Genomic DNA, 5770 nt, shown 5'->3' with positions numbered 1-5770 from the left:
GTGTGTGTGTGTGTGTGTGTGTGTGTGTGTGTGTGTGTGTGTGTGGTTAATGTTTAGTCAATGGCTAACATAACGTCCCATTAAGCCCATCTCTCTGCTCTCTGGTGCTTGCCTGCAGTCTCTCTTTATGACGTAAGAGATGGATGGTGACAGACAGACCCCCAGTGGAAAACACGTTCTGTCATCATGAATGTGCCAATAGGAAAATGATTATCAAAAAAAGCACTAAAGGGAATTACGGATCCCTGCCGCTGTAAATGTCAGCCTTCTCCGTGCGTACTCGTGTCACTCTGGGGCAGTTTAGGCAAACACACAAAGACAGGTTCAACCACTGACTGACCCCCCCCCCCTCCCCCTCCCCCCGCCAAAAAACCAGTGAGTGATTATTACTTGGACCCAGTCCCAGTGTCAGTTACCCACGTTTGCAGCAGTGATAGCGTGTGTCACTGACGCTGTCACTGCTGCTGTGAGCAGACAGGTGTGTCTGTTTAAGGCGGCTGCTTTTGACAGAACATGTGGATTGAGTTGAGTCTGGGATACATAGTCTTACTTAGATATCTTTACTTTTTCAGTAAAAAAAAGGAAGAAAAGACATATACAGTACATGTCAGATTTAAACTGCAACATCTATTATAGCATCAGAGCACCTTTGTTCCTTTCTAAACAAACACAGAGGCAACAAAAGAGTCTTTGCCCGTCAGACTTTGAATGATTGTTACTTGTTCAGTCAGGTAGTGAGCTGCTTCTGCTGCCGCTGCTTTCTTTAGAGCGTTGCCTGCTGCCAGCTGTATGCAAATGAGACAATCTACCTGTTCAGTGAAATGTACAACACCCTGGAGTTACTAAAACAAAGGCCACACTTTGACTCAGCTACCTGTCCTTACCCCTTTGGGACATTCAATGAAAACACCTTGAACTGGTTGCAGGAAACAACATTATCATTCGTCTCATTTAAAGGCTTCCCAGTGATCTTCCCTAACTAAAAGTCATCCTTGTGCCTTTTCCAGTTGCCAACCCGTACCTGCGTAACGCGAGCCGAACGAACAAAACTTCATCTTCAGGTATTGTACGTGAGGCTCAACGTGAAGCAAATACGGACAAACGGGGAAAGGTCACAGCGTAAGTCGGTCCAGAGAGGGATGTGATGGGCATAAAACAGCTGGCTTCTTCATGTTCAACCTTTAGGAGAAGATTTTAAAAAGTTACAGCACCAAGCAAAAGTTGTCAGAATGGATTCTCTGAAAGGGAACGAGTGAGGAGCTTCAAAGCTTACCTTTAGAAGAAGCAAAGAAATAATAGCAGGCGCAGCCTCAGACCTCACCTTTTATACCTCTACACGCTCTCTCTCTCCACTGGCTCACTCTTTTCCTTTCTCCACCCCTCAAAGTGGATCCTCGGGGCAGGCATAGACACCTGTCGCATGGTGCGTTACTCTGATCCAATATTGACATAAAGGGGGAGGGTTGTCTCTACGTGTGTGTGTGTGTGTGTGTGTTGATGGGAGGTCACACCAAACACCCACACAAAATGAATTATTCTTACTAACGCCTTTGCTCCATCCAAAGCCCCCCCTCCCTCCTCTTCTCCGTGCCGGGCAACGACCTTTGTGCCTGCACTGAACTGTAAAAGGGCTCATTGTAACGTAGCTACCTGCCAACCTGCTCGTTTTGTCTCATTCAGCGTCCGTGTGGGAATCATTTTCATATTATCTGCCTTGCAAATAACTTTCTGCTGCAGAGCGACACACCTTGCTCTGTAACTCTGAGGGAAAATCATCTCAGAGTTAGTGGAGGAAAAGTTTGGTGTTTAAATTTGGTGGGAAATCCACCAGGAAACATATCTTCATACACATTTACCCAAAGAGAACACTGGAAAGGATATTAGTGTTTAGATGTATTCATTCATTCAGATATTTCAGTGAGTCCAGTATATCTAAATCTGAAAACTACAACGTCAGGAAAAAAATAGATACAAATGATTTTGGATTATTGTACTAAAGCTCCCGCTCATCTATATCGCTGAACTGTCCCTACCAGCCCACCCACCTGTTTATTCTCATGTTGTTGTCTCTCAGTGCTCTTCTATTCACACGGCTTTCTTCTCACTCCACTGGAAAGGCAGATGGCTACCCTTCAGAGGCTTCCTGTTCAAAGGGACCTTTTTCTACCCTCTGTAGCCAAGTTCTTCCTCATAGGTAATCATCCAGGTTCTCTGAATAATATTATAGGCTCTCACCTGTACAATACAAAGTGCACAGATATAAATTTATGATATAAAAAGTGAGGAAGTGTGTAGTGAAGTGTGTGTTTGGGTGGTTATTTCTTTGCTGTAACTGCTTCTTGGCAGTAAATCTTATACTGTTGGAAGGTCTGTTTGTTTCCCCTTTAATGGAGCCACATTTGTGGGAAAATGCATTTGTGGGTTGAGCAGCAGAGCTGCGTATGTAGGTTGTGCCCATGAAAACCTCGTTAAATCTTCTCTGCCAATGTCAAACAGCTTATTCTGCTGTGGACTCTAGTTTTAACTCCTTGTTATGATCTTGTGATAAACCTGTTTTCCTATTTTCATGTTTCTATAGGTTAAAAGGAGAGATCCTTGGAAAGACTTTTATCTTTTGTGGCTGTTATAGAGAAAATTTGACACCACAAGGCTTTTGTTTAATAAGGCTGCTTCACACTGATAAGCAATTTGCTTTAGAAAGTATTAAAAATTAAGGTATTTAAAAGGTATTACTAACAAAACACATTACGTTGTGTTATGGGTTTGTAAGATTCAGTGGTTGATGAGGACTGCTTGTATACTTGCCACTACTCTCAGAAACATTATGGTTCTTAAATGGTTCTTCAGATGTCTTCGTGGTTCTTTAAAGAACCATCCTACGTCAAAGAACCTTTTTATTTTGTAGATGGTTCTTCAGCTATTACAAATGGTTCTTTAAAGAACCAAAGGTTCTTCATCCTTAGCTGTCTAAGTTTGATGGTGTAAAATGGCATAAATATTTATTCACTATAATGAGGCCGTGAATTCTACCGTGTTTTGTTTGTGTGCATGTGTGTGCGAAGGGGGAGGGTGGGTTACCTCCCTCAGGTTACCCTTTAAGAGCAGATGGTAGGAAACTGAATATTCAATTAAAAGTTAGAAATACTTGCTTAAAAATATACTGGTGGCAGGTGTGGGGGCCAAAGCCTAAAGACCCCCCCCCACACACACACACACACACACACACACCCCTAACCCCGCCAACCCATTGATCACAAATAATGTGGTAATAGAATATGGAATTTGTTATTAAGATGTTTATGAATATTGTCAGTTAACAAACAGTAGACACAATGCACACATTCAAATACTGTACTTTAGTTTGAAATTTTAATAAAATATTACTATTTACTATACTATTTGCATGCGCAAAAGAAGACGTCACACACAACGCGCTCAGTTTAGACCCAGAACAACAGTATTGTTTGACTGATGCACCTTAATATAAAGACTTGTTTCGGACTCCGTAAAAGACGGATTTAATGCGACCTGACCATCAAACAGCAGCCGCTTTATAAAACATCGGATATGTATCGGATTCAGGACCACATACGAAAGTGACCCATTTCGGATTTAAAACTATCGAACTTGTACAGTTGACACTGTCATAGCATGATCGGATATGGGTCAGAAAAGTCGGATTTGATGCGCTTTCGCCTGCAGTGTGAACGTAGCCTTTGATTGAATTACAGTGGGATGGAAGTCGAGGACAAGGAGAAGGAAGCTTAGGATGAGGAGGAAGAAAAGCAGCAGGAGCATCTTTAGTGATCTCTATGATGTCATTGGGGTTGGTTTCATTAATATGGTCCTCTCACAGAGAAAGATGACTTGTTTTAGTTCACCTACTTCCTGTATTAGATAGCGATGTGCAAAACGTTGTGGAAAGCGGAGCAGTCAGGTAAAGTGCACCTGCAGGCGAATGAACATCAAATCTCTCGGACTAAAATCCGTATTATACTTTTAGTCTTACGACAATATGTTATATATTTATCACCCCTATGATAAAACCCATGTCAGCCATTGGTTTATGAACTTTGTATTTTGAAGCCTCAACATTTGCTTTATTGCTGTTGCTATGTTGTTTTTTGGGAGCCTTTTGGGACCATGTTAGGACGAGGGATCAGAATCTGGAGTCGTGCACACTATTGTTTCATTTAGCGTGTATCCATAAGATTTGTACAGCAGATCCAAGTTGTGCCTTGAAAACAGGAAAGTTGTCTGCATAGAGGAGAACTGTGATAGCAGGCTGGTACAAAGTGAGGCTTTGTGCTCACATTTGCTGCAAACACTCGTTTTAATTCTGTTACCCTGTTTTGATGCAGAATTCACTTAAAATCAGGCAAGAACTGGACTTGTTTTAATAATGTGTTCTTGTGAAGTGATTGTGTATCGCATACATTTGATTTGACTTTCTGCCAGAAAAGTTTTCCAAATACCTCCACGTGATCAAGCCTGGATTTAGAAAAGAATAGCAAAACAAAAAAAAGCTGCACCTCCTGCTTCAGATGCAATTTGTGCTTGTGTGTTCAGAGGCGGCGAGAGGCAGGACCTCGGCTCATCCAGCTGGAGAGCCTGACCAGGAGGAGTCGAACAGGGGCACCCTGCAGACTCGGCTGCTGGCATTGGCGAGGGAGTGCGGCCGCCACTGGGATGACGTCATCCCACGTCACAGGTCGACTGCAGGTATGCGAGTCAGACCTTCTGAGGAGGGTTTCTCTCTTCTTTATAACTGACCCCGTTTCTCTCTCTCTCAGCTCTTTGTCTCAGTAGGAGCACAGAGGGAGGAGCTTGTCGTTTGGTTGGCTGATATGGATGTCCACCTGAGTGAGGTTGACCAGCTGACAGGAAACACCTGTGAAAAACTGAAACAACTGCAGGTGTTATTAATACATGTAATAATTGTTGCGTTATCTATAGATATAGTATTTATATATATTTATTTATAGTATAGTAAAAATATTGAATTATTACTGTTTAAATGACTAATATGTGACATGTATTAGTAGTGATGTTGTGCTGAGGGTTAAAATGCATTTTTAGCTTTTGGTAACTACGAAACCATTGATATATGTTTATGCTGTGCTCGTGTTTATTTTACCGTACTCATATCCAATTTATGATACATTTTATTTTGAAAGATTTAAAATTGTTCTTTAAAGAACCACTCAAAAAAGGTTCTTTAAAATCAGACTAAAGAACCACTTTTGGGTCCAGTTGGCACCTTTAGTTTTCTGAGTGTAGAGGTCCAAGAAAAGACAAACGGTGAACCGGTGCCAAAGGTCACGGACACCCAGAGCTCATGAGTGTGCATGGACAGTACAATCCCACAGGAGCAGCACCACACAGTGAAACCCTCAGTGCTGGTGTCACAGCGCATATTAGCACACACAGAGTTTTTAATTACATGACCAAACGACCTACACTGGGCATGTGAGACCTGACTGTTTGACTGTGTCCATCTAGACATTCTTTGACATCATATGGGTGACGAGGTGACTGCGCATCACAGCAGTTTACATTATGGGAAGAAGGAAAGCCAGCACAAGAAGCGTGATGTTCCATGGCACGACGTACGCTTCCACATGGGGAAAAAACATTGTGGTTTCCAAAAAAAGAAAAATTCAAAGACTTCAAGGTGTTATTGTGGCCTCCAAATTCCCCACATTTTAATCTAAACGGACATCTGCAGGGTTTTTCCTGCCTCAAAATGGGCCTTTGCATACTGACGGTG

The sequence above is a fragment of the Pundamilia nyererei genome, unplaced genomic scaffold, assembly GCF_000239375.1.
Source record: "Pundamilia nyererei isolate P.nyererei 1_Seehausen unplaced genomic scaffold, PunNye1.0 scaffold00135, whole genome shotgun sequence".
NCBI classification, from domain to species: domain Eukaryota; kingdom Metazoa; phylum Chordata; class Actinopteri; order Cichliformes; family Cichlidae; genus Pundamilia; species Pundamilia nyererei.
Note: the sequence above shows the minus strand (reverse complement) of the source record.